General features: G+C 39.1%; 1 long non-coding RNA gene across 1 annotated transcript; it reads right to left on the reverse strand.

Annotated features, from left to right (window-relative positions):
- Positions 1-448: 448 nt before the first annotated feature.
- Positions 449-16,983, reverse strand: LOC142142774 (uncharacterized). The gene is made up of 4 exons (XR_012689324.1): positions 16,789-16,983; positions 950-1,084; positions 635-714; positions 449-552 (listed from the first exon to the last, which is right to left on the reverse strand). It is a non-coding gene; the product is annotated as an uncharacterized LOC142142774 (long non-coding RNA).
- Between the last annotated feature and the right edge of the window lie 922 nt (positions 16,984-17,905).

The raw sequence follows: 17,905 nt of genomic DNA on the forward strand, positions 1-17,905 counted from the left end.
TATAATATTTACACTGTAAATCCTACTCTGCCATGTCAGGGAATGATAACATGAAGTGTTATTAACCCATATCTCTTTCATCATTGCATATGAGTGACCCGGTTTGAATTGCACGACCATGACTAATGTGTGTACCACTAAAGTATCTTCTATCTTCAACAAAGATCAGATGGATGGACACTTATTTGTAATAGAGCTCTTACCAGTGAAGATTTATCAGTTATTTGTGTTACTGTAGTGTGTCCTCTATCTTCAACAAGAGTCTGATAGAAGTTATGGTTGACTTTTAAACACAATTCACCAGTGGTAAAAAGTACTATTAAAACCATTAACCCCATCTGACTATTGTTGGATATAGAAACTTACCTGTTAGGAATCACCTTTGTGTTGCTGTAAGAAAAACACAAATAAAATCAAATAATAAAAATACACAAATTTATTGGTTTGAACATATGCATTATTTTTTTTATTTATGGAGCAAATTTTCTTGTACGTTGGCCATGTTGATTGTCCATTTTTCTATGATGATTCCAATTTTTTTTTTCCTGGTTTCTGTAATAATCTTCTTTTAATGAATGTGCTCTCATTATTTTTTCGATTGGTGATACATATAACATGATTTTATATTTCTTACCTTAGTAATCTATGTGTATTTTGTATTATACATTTTCCTCAATGGTCTGATTCCTACTGGTTATCTTGATAGTAGAGGATCTCATAGGAAAGAGAAAAAAAAAATATGTAAAAGCTGCAATTTTTTGTAAATTAAACATTTAGATAAAAAAAGCTTTATGGAAAGTTTGGTGTCTTTAGTCAAGCATAATCAGTTAAGATCATTTGACAACCTGGTCATATTATTTGCTTTCATATTTTGACCAATATATCTTTATAAAAAATACATTTTTAAATACAAATGAAAAAAAGGTAAAACAAAATGGAGCAAACTCACTGTTTGTATATTGGTGTGGAGTCTTCTTTCATAGGTCTTCCTTTTCTTCAGTCTTTTTTTAGCCCTCCTCAGGCATGTATGTTTCACTTCTTCAGTCTTCTTCATTTAAAGCTTCCTTGGTCCCTGGTGATGGTTCTGTTTCAGCAGTCAAATATATTATTTTTAAAAAAAATAAGTGACCTGATTTTTTCCTTTATTATTACATCACTCATGAATACATCATTCTTACATCAAGGGCCTGATTCATTAAGGATTTTAACTTAAGAAACTTCTTATTTCAGTCTCCTGGACAAAACCATGTTACAATGTGTGAGGATACCACCCTTAGCTGGGATGGAAGTTACTCTCTGTGGGATTCAACTCACTCGGGTAGACCAGGATATATCCAAAATAAGACTTTATTACGACAGCACAACAGCACAAGACGTTCACAAGTTACAGGGTAAATGGTAGCATGTATCCTCAAGCAGTCTCCTGCAGTCAGCACTCCAAAGTAATAATCTCTGTCTCTTTCAGGGTCTTATCCTCCCACAATATTACCACTACCGATTACCAAAACAGTCAGGGTATCCCCCAGCCTGGGATACTGGCTCACACCGCCCCTGTCCTTTTAGGGTTTCCTCCAGTGGCACCACAATGCCTGGCCCAGAGTCCTTTTCATGGATGTCTTCTACACCAGGATTCTTCAAACTAGAATAGCCCCCCTGGCATTCTCCTCGCCCTATATTATTTTCTGTATACCCAGGAAGTAGGGTCAAACGTCTCAAACCTCCCCTTTACAGAAGGGGTCTCCCAGTCAAAAATTTAGCTGCTAGACACATACTGTCCCTGTTACCTTGATTAGACAATAGAATGGCTTGACTCAATTAGCTGTCTGTTTTGGCTGGATACACTACACATGGGGTTACAATAGTACATCAAGGAATGACACTGCACGCTTACATGGAACAATAAGACTTTTGACACATTATATCAGCAGGGTTACACAATATAAGTCTGTGATACCTTTTGATACAATTACATTTATATTGTTACATATTGATACATTTCCCCATGCTATTTCAACCAATATATTACTGTGGAGGCACATTGCCTATGAGTAGAAGTTCTAACCTCATTACCTCTCATGTTATCTGTTGACCTTGCTAATTAACATGGGCTGCCAACTAGTTAACTTAGACATTGTTCTGATTACAAACCAAATCTCAGCTGCCCCCATAACAATGGACATTGGAGAGAAATGGTAATTACATTAGCTAGCACAAGCAAAATGACTGCTGCTGTTCTGTTATTTTCACACAGTATGGCAATATTCTTTATATTTATACTACATACAATATCACAGGTAATAGTATGGGCAAAATGTACCTAATAACATGAAATAATAATACACATAATACACCGATGCTCCGGTGTATATACTTAGACTGGGCCAAGGATTAAAAAGTACATTAAACCGTGAGAAATGGGTGATGATTACATAGTTCTCAGTGCAGTAGCAGCCCGTTTCCTCACACAATGCAAGTGGTGCAAATTAGTATTCTGTTTTGCACAAGTTAAATACTGACTGTTTTTTCATGTAGCACACAAATATCAACTTTAAATGTCAGTGTACAAATAAGCTATCAAGTATTTGTGTGCTACATGAAAAAACAGTCAGTAATTAACTTGTGCAAAACAGAATACTAATTTGCACCTCTTGCATTGTAACATGGTTTTGTCCAGGAGACTGAAATAAGAAGTTTCTTAAGTTAAGATCCTTAATGAATCATGCCCCCAAATCTTTATATGTGATATAGAATACTGTGTAAAAGTTTTTTCCAGCAGGTGTGAAAAAATGCTGCAAAGTAGGATTGCTCTCAAAAATAGAAGTGTTAATAGTTTATTTTTATCAATTAACAAAATGCAAAGTGAATTAACAGAAGAAAAATCGAAATCAAATCAATACTTTATAATATACTTACCTCACTAAACACAAAATTAAATAACTGGGATTTCTATCTAAAAACAATCAACTATTTTTTACACTAACTCTATCTAAACAATTAACTAACCTATGAATATATATATATATATATATATATATATATATATATATATATACATATATATATATATAAATATATATATATATATATATAAATACATATATATATACACATATATATATATATATATATATATATATATATATATATATATATATGTGTGTGTGTGTGTGTGTATGTAGCATTTTTTCAGAATTTGCTATTTAGTATTAATTAATAATGTGTATTAATGTACAGAGGAATAGTTTTGTGGTGATGTGTAGGTGACTGAGAATGGCAAAGATACTAACAATTCCGAAGAGAATTTCCCAAATCTTTTTCAACAGATCTCAGCCAGCCAAAAGCCAGATGAATATCAACAAATGACCGTTTGCAAATTGGCGCAATTTTTGTTAAAATGGCTGTGTTTAACACGCCACTAAATTCGAGTTCAGCCAATGAATAACACATGAGGCAGGCGTTAACATTATTCAAATTAAATTGCATGTTTTTTTTCATGGAGACTTTAAAAACAGGCGTAATTTTTTTAAAGAAGCAGGCGCGTTATTTTTTTTAGCAAATTAACGCTGCGTTAAAAAAAATAAAGCGTTAAATTGAACTCCCCTAAATGGGTGTTTAGGTGGAACTCTTGAGTCTTTTCAAATTTTCATCTGTTTCCCATTTTACATTATGTAGGTCCTGATTCATTAAGGAAAGTAAAGCAAAAAAATGAGTAACTATGAACCTTGGCAAAACCATGTTACAATGCAAGGGGCAGGGGTGGATTGGGAAGTTAAAGCGGGCCTGGAAAAAAATTATTGAAGTGGCCTCATGTGGGCGGGACCAGGGGCGGGCTGGCCCAGGGGGCAGCGCCCCCCCGGGCCGCTCGGTCAGGCCGCTACTCGGGCCGGCCGGCTGCCCCCCGGATGCAGAATACAATACTTTCCCCCGCGGCCGCAGGCGGCCACATCACATGACAGGTGATGCGGCAGCGTCATCAATGACGAGGCCGCATCCCTTTTCATGTGAGACGGCCGCCTGTGTGCCCCCCGGCCATCCCTCTCCCAGCCCGCGCCTGGTCGGGACAAAATCAGCTGTAAGTAGGCGGTATTTAGATGTACTCCAGTTTGGTTGTAGTAACATTTAGGAAAACCTAGATGTGATGACTTAATACACAGTGGGTCATTTCTAAAGCAATGCAGAGAAAAAGCAGCCGGTCCTGTGTTATAAAATGACAGAAATCCTTTTGCATTATCTGCGACTGGTTTATGCTTCTGTGCTCCAACTTGTTCAGTTCCCAACTAATACATCCTTTTAAAATTACTTTACTAGAAACATACTTGACTTTGTTTAATAAGTTTAACTATTTTGAAACATGTTGCCACAATTGTATTGGACATTTGTAGTCTGGCAGAGCAACATATGAGCACCTCACGCAATGTTACACCTGACGTCATGAGATAACAGTCAAATCTCTCTCTCTATAATATATTATATGTATATATGTGTACTGTGTGTTTAAAAAAAATGCATTTAAAGTAATTCTTATAACAAATGGCTTTCCAGGTGTGATCAAGGTGGAATGCTTTAAGCATCTGCAAAAAACCCCCACTTCTTTTGTAACAAATGTGTATGAGCTCTAAATGTGCCCAGTGATTGAGAGTGGCTTGAATTAATAACAGAACAGGGAGCAGTACAGTGGGCCTGACAATGGTATAAATGAAGGGGAGAGCTATTCCAAGGGTTTGCTGGTGATATAGTAAGTGCAAAGGAGGCTGGATTAATGATATTGTCACAGCAATGGGGAATGGCTACATGTTCAACAAAGTGATTTGAGAATGGGACCAGTGCAAGGTAGAAGGCAGGCCAGAGGCGGTACTTGCGAGTTGTGGGCCCCGTTGCAAAAAAAATTGTTTTGGGCCCCCCCTCTCACATATGCACACACGCGCACACATGCACGCACACCCAAAAATAAAAAGAGTATAGTATCTTTGCTTTTTGTGCTTCAAATATGCTTCATCATCACACTGTGCCCCAATTCAAATTATGCTACACAATAGTACATCTAATTCATGTTGTACAACACACTAGTGTCCCCAGTTCCTGCCTCAATTGCATTATATAACACAATAGTGCCCCCAGTCCATATTATGCCACACAGTAGTACAAGTAATTCATATTATACAACGCAATGGTGCCCCCAGTTCAGATTATGTCACATGTTAGTACCCCTAATTCATATTATACAACACAATGGTGCCCCCAGTTCAGATTATGTCAGATGGTAGTACCCTTAATTCATATTATACAACACAATAGTGCCACCATGCTCAATATGCCTTGCTTATCAAAATTGGTTAATGCTTTGTTGCCATAATAAATATTTAGATGATTTTATTTTGTAACATGTTAAGCATTTTTCTAAAAACCCTTATTCATGTATACATATATTATAATACAGCCTGAGAAAAGGAATTAAGATAAACTACCTAGTAGGTCTCAATTTCTGTATACTTTCAATGACGGTTTTCACTTTGCTGCACGCTCCTGATAGTCGGCTGCATGCTGCACCATTTTTCTTGCCTGAGGCAACACTTGCTGTGCGCACCGCCGGAAACAAGAGCTGGGGATCAGCAGGGGGAGGGGTTGTGCTGGACACATACTTAGGTGACTGGTTCCTGAGGAGGAGCCAGCCACCAGGGACAATAGGAAGTAGCGATTCCATCCTTGGGCCCCATTTTCCTCACAGGCCCCGATGCAACACACTGGCTGCACCATCGGTAGTTCCGCGCCTGAGACAGGCAATGGGATAAATGCAATACCACTAAAGTATCACCAGAGCTGGAATAAGGATTGTGGGGGGGCACTTAAGACAGGGGGGGTTATCATTTTAGATAAATACACAGGCCATACAGTGTGCACTACTGTAAAGTGCACGCATCTCTGCCTTCACAAGCAGCACAATGTGAAGCAGGACACGCCTCCCAACTGTCTATGCAGTTGGACCAAATCCTAACTGTCTTGCTTACTTACCCAAATTCTGGACTGCTCTGCCAGATTCAGGACAGTTGGCAGACTGTCCTGCTCTCTCCTACCTGTTCTTGTCGTTTTCACCAGCTGTGGCTGCTGGTGGCTTTAGATCAGTTGCTGCTTCTCTGGATCCTGGAATGTTAAGTGCTTTATTTGACAAAAAATAAATGGGTACATGAAATTTAGAAAACTCAAACCAGCCCTGGCATTAAATCGATAGCACCCACGTTCAATAATTAGACCTCCTTCTAGCCCAAACATTAAAATAATAGTACTCACATAAATAGATCTATTTTCCTCCAACCAGCCCTGATATTAAGTAGTATACACATTTAATAAATAAACCTATTTTCCTGCCTCCAAACAGTCCCAGCAATAAATTATTAGCATATACGTTTAAAATATATAACCATTTCCCACAACCTTCACTGGAATTATATAATTCATATTCACATTTAATAAATAGCCTTCCTTCCAACCTCAGCCCCATATTCATTTAATAACCCTAAACCATCCCAGCATTAAATTAAATATCCTGTCACCTCACCTTAAATTAAGAGGCCACAATATTAAATTAAATAGCCCCTTCACCCCACAAATGAAAAAAAAAAAATAGCACCCATTAAATAATTAGCCTCCACCTACACTCCCTCATTAAATGTATAGAATACCTTACACCCACATTATAAGACCCCATCCTTTCCTTTACATATTTTAGTAACATAGCCCCCACATTCTCTCGCACACTGTAGTAATATAGCTACCCCCCCATTTCCTCACATCTCTCCCTTTGCCACCTCGATGTCATTCATTGCAGCCACCTCCCTATAGTAATTATCTATGTGCAGCCCCTTCCATAGTAGTTATTAACTATGTGCAGCCCCTTCCCATAGTAGTTTATCTCTATGTGCAGCTCCTTCCCATAGTTATTTCTATCTATATGCAGCCTCTTTCACAGTAGTTTTTATATATGTGTAGCCCCCTCCCCCCCACTTACCTAGAGGCACGCAGCATTGCTCCTCAAAGCAGGTAACCTCGCGATTGGCTACCTGTTGCTTTCCACTGGTCACCAATGTCTTTGATCATCACTCCCCGTCTCCCAACTCCACTGGCAACTCAAACGCCTCCCTCCTTCCATGCTGAGTACCCCCCCCACTCAGCGCCGGCGCATGCAGGGTGTACTTTAAAAAAAAAGATATTTGTGAGTTGGCCTCCGGCTGGCCTCATTAGGGTAACAGCCTACAGCCTAACCTTCCCGGTAAGGCCAATCACAAATTCGCCCCTGGTAAGTGGTGCATATTAGTTTATTATTTTGCACATAATATAAATTCTAGCTATTTTTTCAAATAGCATACAAATACTTGATAGCTTTTTGTTTACATTGAAATTTAAAGTTGATCTAGGACATGACCTTCCCTAATCATAAATATGTCCCCACATTTTAACTTTAGCTCCCTCTCCAATGCAACATGATTTTGTCAAGGTGCAAAGATACTCATTTTTTTTGCTTTACTTTCCTTAATGAATCAGAACCGTAAAGCTTAATAAGTCAATTGTAACGGGGTCAAAATGGAGTTAGTCTTTGAGGTATTCCAGAATGTTTTAGAAATTTGCTAATGCTATTATTTTGAAATGGTCAACCATTATCAGTTTTTTGGGGGATTCCTTAAAAAGTAAAAATTGTATCCAATGCTGGTAAAAGAGATACAACTAGAATTGATGATATTATTTCAGGACCATGAGACTTCACTTGTTCTGTCGAATTGCTAGGCTTCCAATCACCCATCCTGTCCACACACTGGGCGCCGCCTACCTGGTCATGTCCTCTCTGACAACAAGGTCAGGTAGCATATGCTGAAGCATCATGTAGGGTGTATAGTGCCCCAGCAGTGGACCCGCATTATTAGTCATATGCTGTGTTGGTTTCTTATTATCTAGTTATGTCAAATACTTTTCAACTATTTCTATTGCATGCAAAAAAACTTGACTGATATTGTGTGTGTGTGTGTGTGTGTATATATATATATATATATATATATATATATATATTAATGTCATCATTAATATGCACAACCATATAGAAAATGTTGTTTCTCCCCTCATCAGATCATTCTATTACTGAATCACAAACCGGCCCTGGTGACATCAGCTACACAACAGGATACATAACAACAGATAATGTATCTGGTGCAACTGGAGAAATATCAACAGATGTGACAACTACTTGTATGGAACTAACTACCACAGAGGACACAGCATCTGACATAATTAGCAGCCTTGAAACCGAAGTAAGTACAGTAGGAGACATATTAACAGTGGAGACAAGTACCAGTGACACACCAGAGGAGAGTACAACTGGAGACATACAAACAGCGGAGATGAGTACCACTGAAGCATCTGAGCTAATTACAACTCAAGACATATCAACAGTGGAGATAAGTACCAGTGATGCATCTGAACTAATTACAACTGAAGACATATCAATAACAGAGACAAGTACAAGCAAGACACATAAACAAAGCACATATGGAGACATATCAACAACTGAGATAATATCAAGCACTGCTCAAGAACTAAGTACAGCCGGAAACATATCAACATCCGCATTAAGTACACATGGAGACATATCAACAGGGAAGATAAGTACCACTTATGTGCCTGAACAAAGCACAGCTTCAGACATATCAACAAGTACAAGTGATGCACCTGAAATAAGTACAAATGAAAACATATCAACAATGGCTATAATTACCAGCAGTGCATTTGAATTTTATACAACTAGAGACATATCAACAATGGAAATAAGTACCAGTGATACACTACAACTAAGTACAGCAAGGGACGTACCAACAGGTGAGATAGGTACCAGTGATTCACCTGAACAAAATACAGCTGAAGACATATCAACAACTGAGGTAAGCACCAGCACTCCACTTGAAAAAAACATATCAACAATGGATATAACAACCGGTACTACACCTACAGAAGGTACAGCTGAAGACATATCAACAATGGAGATGAGTAGCAATGATGCATCTAAACTAAGTACAGTTGGAGACATATCAACACCAGGGAGATGGACCAGTATTGCACATGAGCAAAGGACAACTGGAGATATTTTAATAGCTGAAAAAAACACCAGAATTGCATCTGAAGCAAATACAACTGGAGACATATCTACCACTGATAAAATTATCAGTACTGCTTCTGAACTAAGTACAACTGACAACTTATCACCAGCTGCAATAACTACTAGCATTGCATCTGAATTAAGAAAAGCCACAGCTGTGACAAATGTTAGTAGTGGACTTGAAGCAAGCACCTGGGAAAGGTCCACACTTGATGACATTACAAGCACACCACCAGAAAACTTTACTTCTGAAGGAAGAACTGCAGTTCGCACAAGTGCTATTACTAAACCTCAACTAGACACAACTGGAGCAGGGTCTATAACAACCATACAATATACTAGTACAACTAAACAGACACCTTCACAGATTGTTAGCTCTACAACCACACACATCACTATACCAACCACCATCATTATTGCACAAACCACAAAGCCTACAATAGCACAGTCTACCAATACCATCAAACCAATAACATCCATATCAACCTTTCTGCCCACTGTCAATGCTACACGCACTGAATATTCAACTATATTAACATCTGTGGGAATTGTGAATTCCACTGTAACATCACAGATGTCTATAGCATCATCTTTTGGATCAATGACTTCAACAGCTACAAAATACACAAGTATTACAACTCCTTTTGGTCCTTTAACTTCTACATCCACTTGGGCAAACTCTACAACCACAGCTATAACTACAACATGTGAGTAAATGGTATTTTATTATGATTAGAAATATATGGTCTATATTTATGAAGCTTTAAACAGTCCTAATGCCAGTAAAAACAGCTACTTGTATCACATCGGTAATTGTACCGCTGCTATGCCTATTTTGCAATCGCCATATCAGGATGACGATAACAGATTAAAATCATTTAAAAAATATAAAAACTGTTTTTAATGTGTAAATATTTTTGTCATTTTCACATTTAAGATTTGTTTTAAAAATCTAATTTTAACCTTTTTTTTGATCAGTTTTCCTTCAACCCACAAAAATGGATGTTACCACAATCTAAATGGCACTGTAAACTATGTACCCACTCTTGCAACACAAAAGTGAATAAGTATATTCCAGAGCATGAACAGGAAGAAGCTTTGCTAATATATGCATTGATTGACAGTCATGGGTGCCAGCAGCCATTTTAAGATTTCTTTATCTTTCACATCTCCTTTTTCCAGTGTCTCTGCTTATTCCATTCGTAGCACACCACCTTTAGCTGCATAGAAATGCCAGTCACCAGTGGTTGCTAATAAAATGCTTACCAGTTGATAACATAACTATAAATCCTTAATCTTAATCTTACTTGTGCTATGTAATAAAGACACCACACCCACTTGTTGGCAAATTTATTTATTTATTTGATTAACCGCTCACTGATATGGTGGAGGGAGAACACTGTACGAAGCATCAGTAACTGATCAATACCAATCTGGATGTCCCATCACGGGTCACCCACCCTCGGGACTTCAGTATTTATCCACCATTTTACCTAAGCACACCCTTGTAGTTTATCCTAAAACTGGGACAATAATCCCCATGCATTCCAGAACCCGAACCCTCCTGAGCTAATTGTAATGCACCACAAGCCAACCCAGATGGGCTGTGCTTGCACCAAACCTAAGGCAACTCTTTGAAGGGAATGGATTTCAAATGCCATCAATGAGCAGTTTACCAACCTTGCGCATCGCCTGTATAGTGTTCCCCTGCCACGCCCTCCTGAACCTAGGCCGGCCACCATATTATGCGCTAACCACTTTGCCTAAACTGCATATATCTCCCCTATGAAGAGACCAAAACTATCCTCGGTCAGATGCACCCCCATCAGGCCTATAGAGGCCAGAGGTTCTGCAACCTAAGCCTCAGGTGTCCGATCTGCAAACCCCATATAGATTGGAGATACCAGTTATAACCAAATTAACTTTCTTTCAAGAACTATTAACTACCCATCTGTCAAGAAAGGACCTCCTATCTGTCGGGGAACTATTGGGGACCAACATAGATGCAGATATGGCCAGGAGGCATGTACCTATGCCATGTCAGACTGGATTGCTAGGGTCAACTCCACCCATTTGGCATAACCAAAATCATACCCACCCAGGTGAATAAACATTATATGAAGTAAACTCCACGCTTAGCTATTTACCTGAACAGTAGTCATTTAAAGATTGGCCTACTAGCAAAAACATTCCTCCTATGCGCAAACAAGCTCACACCTCTTAAATTAATGAGAGGTGTACAGAATATTACTGGCAAGATCGTACCCAAATAAAAGGCATACCTTTGACCCACCCGCTGTGGTGGGTATGCCTGAAACCATAAGGGAGACCCAGAGAGGGATTTAGAGAGGAATTGAGCACTCCACGTCAAGCATTCTATCTACAGGATCCAATCCTTCCAAACCTCCCCAAACCGTCTGTCCATTACACTTAAAGATCGATAGTGAACCCTGCCAGATAGCCTCTGGATTAATTACAAAGTAACATGAGGTTGTGGGGAGTTGCAACCATTGGTCAGAACCCCCCCCCCCCCTCTATCAATACTCATACACCAGGCAAACTGGCATACACTAAAAAAAAATTGTATTTATATAAGAAAGCCAATTCCCAGGCCTAGCGGACACACAAATGCTAGGGATCATAGACATTTTTGCTTACCCTGCCATACACTCGGGAGACCCCGTTTCTAAAGAACAAGCCGTAGAAGGAATACCTAGCTGACCAGTCCTGACCAGCCTTGTGTCCGGACCCAACCAACTGACAAACGCCTACTAACAGAAAATTGTCGCAAAAAAAGACCTGCCATCGTGCGCCCGAACCATATATAGCAACACTGATAGTTCTAACTCCCAATCAGCTAACCGGGAAACCTAGAACCCTGACAAGCATAGAAGCAAGCAAGACATAACAGACATAAAATACATCATTCTCACCCAACTATACGGAACCATCCATGGAGCCGGAACAGGATCATGAGCCTCAGAGACTCTATGCCACCAGACGGCTTGCTGTGATATCACAGGGGAGCAGGGGCGCTGGATATAATCATCTTTCGAACCGGAACAGAAAGCTGCAATCCCTTAAACTGCGGACACACCAGAGCCAGCATACCTCTAGACGTGATGTCAGAGGGGAGTGGGTCTGGGCAAGACAGAACAAAGCAGAGGCAGTGCTGCAATTATCAAAGCTACTGTATGCTCTAGGAGGCTGCATTGTGGAACAAAACAGAGAAGTGATACGATAGCGCTCGGTTAATCCCATATTATGTATAGCACCCGTTGCATGAAAAATAAATGCCTTATAAGTATCCCACACAAGGCAGGTGCTGACAGCACCTAATCACAACTCTTTATTTCTGGGTGAATCTGCACATGCAAACGTAAGGAATAGGTTCCCATTATGATCGAAAATCTGAAAGCCCACCACAAAGCGCCAGGGTACCGACACTGACCCATATGTTGCAGCCAGATAGACTTGGCCGACAGCTGCTAAGCACAATCTCAGGCAGCAGATGATGCAATAAGAGGATGTAATTGTGCAATCACTCTACAAGCATAATCTGCTCCGCGGTTTATTAATACTTTTATTTTTATTTTGCTTATTGCACCATTGTCTGCCTGATATGTGAAATGCAAAAGAAGACAATTTGGGATTAATATTGCTATCCAATTCATGTCCCCCTTTTATTTGAAAAAAAGGGGGACACCCTGAGACAGGGAGAGCTTGCTGATGAGACCCTCTAAAACTGTAAGCTACTTCCCTTTGACAGCAGCTCTTCCATAACCCCAATTGTACTCTCAGCCCTGCCTTATAGCCAACCCTATCAGTATGATCCTCACCTCAAATTATATTATGGACCGTTTAACCAGCATTAAAATTTCCATATCATTGCAGCAGGGAGTCTGCTACCCTACTCGCAAATCCTGTCACAAAGACAGTAATTAGCAATTTCATTGCAGTTTCCAACCCTAAAGGGTACATTCATATGTCGTACGTGAGCAATGCGGTTGATGAATTAATTCATCCCTCAATTCTAAATCTTCATTATGCCCATACACTAAATTAATGTAAAATAAATTCCAATGTAGAGAAGCATTCCTGTAGTCCCTCGGATTGGATAACACAACAGATCCATGTGTTAGGTATCAGTGTGCTCTGTTATCTCTGTGTGTGTAGGTCTGGTTCCTATGACGTTTTTTTACTCGCTGACTACTGATATCTTCTGAGCATGTCTCAGCTTCCCTACTTCCTCTGTGTAGTAGTGATGGGAAATCTAGTTCATTTTGAAGATTAGTTCATTCTGATCTAGTTCACACAAAAGATTAGTTCAAAAGATTAGTTCATTTCACTCATTTGACTCAGTAGTTCATTTCACTCATTTGACTCAGTAGTTCATTTCTCTCATTTCACTCAGTAGTTCATTTAGTTCATTAAGCTCAGTTAGTTCAGTTAGATCACTGGCTCTGGAACACTGCTGAGAGAAGTGATTGGAGACATAGATCTAGTCTATTACACATACTGTAGGCATGTATACTACATCTCATTAGATGAGTTATAGTCCTGTTAAAATAATCAGATAAGTTTAATATGTCAGATCATTTTTAATATTTTAAAAAGGCCAATCACTTATACAAAAACTAGTAGTGACATGTTGAGCTCTGCAAAGTTAATTACATTTTCATTATTATTTTTTATTTCCATAATATGCAAATGAAAAAAGACCCAATTTAAGAGTATTATAAAATGTCACTTTTTTGCTTTTAAAATTGAGATCAGTGCAATCAGGATATAGGGGAGATGTATCAAACCTTAGGGGGAATTTTTACAGCTGTAAAAAGACCCCAAATAGGCATCATGTCACTGGGTGCGGGGCCAAAATGGCGCAATTCACAAAGCCCCGCCCCCTACGCCAATACCCCGCTCCAGGAACTCCCAGACGTAACGAACATAATGTTGGCAATTATGACTAATCAGCTTCTGTCATTTATCTAGCAGAGCCTATAAAATGACAGAAACTGATTAGTTGCTATGGGCAACGCTTCCACTTTATCTCTCTTGAAGGTTTAATACATCTCCCCTGTATATATGGTGCAGTAAACAGAACTACAGTATATAACATGCAGCACTCAGCAGTGCAGTGTGTCTTGAGCTGACAGGGAAGGGAATGTATCCTGTGACTCATGAGCTAAATGATCTGAATGAGTGAAAAGATTCGAAAGAGCGGAAAGATTTGAAGAGTGAAATGAACTAGATGAACTATTGAACTCCTGAGTGAGGAGAATGACTCATAGCTCAGTGATCAGCTCTAGAGTCTCACACAATGTCTGAGCACAGCAGTGCCACCTTTGGTAGTTTAGAGGTACTGACTCATGAGTATTAAATGAGAGAGCTGAATAGAAAGAAAAGAGCTAGTGTGAATGAGACAGTGAGTGAGGCTGCTGGAGCTGCTCGGCCTTATCTCTAACTCCTCCCACATGTTTTAGTTCCTGGTGAACTAATCTTTGCCAGAGCTGTGAACTAAATGATTTAGTTCACTTTGAAGATTAGTTCATTTGAACTAATCATTCGTGAACTACCCATCACTACTGTGTAGTAAAAAGAACTCAAGGTTAAGCAGTCCTTGAGCTCCTGTATTTCACACTGCACCACTCACCAAACAGTGTTATCAGCATCCCTGCCATAAATTCTCTACTAACACCATGATCAACCTTACACATATGCAAACAAATGGATCACCAAACACATGATAATGATTGCAATAAAGACATAGAAGCTGATGCAAGTGGGACATACGTCAGTTTGCGTGCATGAAATAATTTTGAGCATGCCCAGAAAGTGGGCGTACGGTGAGTACATTAAAGGAATGTGCTTATTTTCGATTCTCTTTTTTCTTTAAGAGTAAGTTTTCCCTGTTTTGTGTCCAACTCTGCATCAGTGTGTATTTTAAAAAATAAAATACACACTTAACTGGCTTGCTGAAACATACTTCTGTCTGTTTCTTTCTGAGATGCCAAGGATTACTGCTTTCTGATTGGTCCAATAACCCCATGTGATCTGTGGATGGACTTCTGGGAGTTGTAGTTTTGCTTCTGATATAATATTAGGCACAGACGCTTGAGCAGGACTACAAAAGAAAGTCAGACACCTGGTTCTTAGCATACTGACTCAGATATGTAAAACTTGAATGTGTTGGGTTAGCCACACATCTAAATATTTTTATCTGCAAAATTTGGACAAAATAAGAACTGTTCCCAATCCACCATGACTATACCACCAATATGGGCACTTTTGACAAAGATAACCCAAATTCCATGACACCCTACCCCTTTTGAGATACTTGAATCGGGGTTGTTTATGCATTATAAAAAGAAAATCATAGCAACACTACCTGTGAACTAAACAACAGGGAGATGTTTTGATTGACTAGTGTGGAATTATCATTTTTTTGTGTTGCAATGAATATAAAGTTTTTGGCGCCTATGACCAAGACCTTCACGCTGTGTGCAATATTTTACTCTTGTTACAAATATGAAACCACTACATTCACTGAAATGGGACATAGTTGCTTCGGACAAATATATGAAAGAATGCATATTTTATGATGCATTGCAACAAAGAAAGTCATGAGGAACAGACAAATACCGCCTAAGTTATGACCCTTATTTAATCTTCACTAGATAGTTGCTCCAGTTTCAAACTCCAATAGGGACACTTACTAGCACTATGACATGTTTGTGTATTATAATAGGGAGAATCTTTGTCTAAAGGGATTTTAACAATTGGTGAGGAAAATTATTCAAAAATGATTATAGTAAAGGATAATAAGACTGTATACCAGGGTTGCCTCAATATAACAATATGGTATTTGCTTTGCTCACTGTTTTTTTCTTTAAATAGCAATTGTTGTGATTTGCAATCTACAATGTACCAATGGCCAATGTTACATCAAGCCTGGAACTACAACTCCTTTTTGCCAGTGCAACAGTGGCTTTCTTCCTGATATTGAGGAGAGGATGTGTATCGGTGAGTTATATGTATAAGCATGTTACACTTCTTCATTGGATAGGTAATTATTCAGAATTTATGTCACCCACAGGGCCGGTGTTGGCATGTCTGGCGCCCCCCTGTAAAAAATAAATTTGCGCTCTCTTTTACAAATTATTTGTTCATTCACTAATGCTTTTATTCTTTTAATACAAATCATATTATAAACTTTCATAAAGAGAGTAATACAAATAAGTACATTAAACAGCATAAATTCATTGTTATATGAATAATCTAAGTGAAGAATATGTATTCTTTGCAATAAAATTTAACATTTTTAGCAAATTAATTTGGTGATAGTATAGATGAGAAAAAAATGTCCCCTTCATCACACTGTGACCTCTTTTGTCACACTGCACCCCCTCCTTCATTATTCAACTGTGCCCCCCTGTATTATCACACTGTTCCCCCCCTGAATTTTCACGCTGCCCCACCTGCATTTTCACACTGTATCCCCTCCTGCATTTTCACACTGTGCCCCCCCCCTGCATTTTCATACTGTGCCCCCCCCCCCACATTTTCACACTGTCCCCTCCTGCATTTTCACATTGTTTTCCCCCCCTGCATTTTCACATTGTCCTCTCTAATTACCATTCTATGGTATTTACCTCGTCTTATCTTAATCTTCTGTCATCTTATCTTCGTCGCTGTCCTCTGTGTGGTTCCTCATTGACCATCGAGGCGTGATGATGTCACTCCTGACACTGTCAGTGAGCAGAGGGCACAGAGCAGGGTGCAAGGGGGCGCTGTAAGTGACTGTTTTTTTGTTTTTTTTTAGCAGTGGCGGTGGACAGCACGGAAGGCAGGCAGTGGAAGCGCCTTTTTGGCATGGTGCCTCCCTGCCTTGCTTACCCCGCAACCGCGTTCCGCCAGCCCTGGTCACGCACATGCTCCATTGTATCATAAGTTGAGGTGGGCTCAATGGGAACACACTTCCTTTAACTTTGGGCTTCTAAATGCTTACAAACATTTCTGCTTGCTTATGCTTTTATTAGCAGATCATTCCCATCTCAGTCTTTTCTAATGTGTTCATTCATTATAATATTCATACTAATATCCTCATGTCTTACAGATGTTAATGAATGTGAGTTGAATATCTGTGAGCAGCTGTGCTCCAACATGATTGGTGGATATTCGTGCTCCTGTTTGGACGGTTATTCTGAAAATCCAAATAATAATACACAGTGCATCCGTAAGTTTGAATTTGTATGAACTGTAAGACATTTCAAATGTCTTAAACCTGTTTAATAACTATGATGAACAATTATACTGAGGTGTGTTTTGAGGATAGTTTATTAGACTATTTTTTCACTTTGTGTTAAATTATGAAACTCATGTAAAGTAACTGTCACCTACATGCCATGCAGGTAGGTCTTTTGTAAACAGAAGCAATAATTATCTTAAAGCAGATTATAATTTTAATAATAATATTTAGCTGGTATCCAAGTGCCTAGGGCAGTAGTGGGCTTGGACTTTCTCCTATCTAACTCAGTGCTGCAAACAGACTCGACAAGCGATAAAGCTGGATTGGGGTTAGAGGCTTACTCTATACTTCATGAACATAGATAGATGTTCCAACTGTTTATATCAAAATAAAGTGTAAAACTATGTGGCCAATGTCTTGAACATCACATCCCAGGACCCATGGTACTGTATGGTCTTAATTCGCCTCTCAGCCTATAAATGCACCAGAGACAAAATGCCTCATGCTTTAGTGATTCCACT

Source organism: Mixophyes fleayi, chromosome 3 (genome assembly GCF_038048845.1).
Source record: "Mixophyes fleayi isolate aMixFle1 chromosome 3, aMixFle1.hap1, whole genome shotgun sequence".
Lineage (NCBI taxonomy): Eukaryota > Metazoa > Chordata > Amphibia > Anura > Limnodynastidae > Mixophyes > Mixophyes fleayi.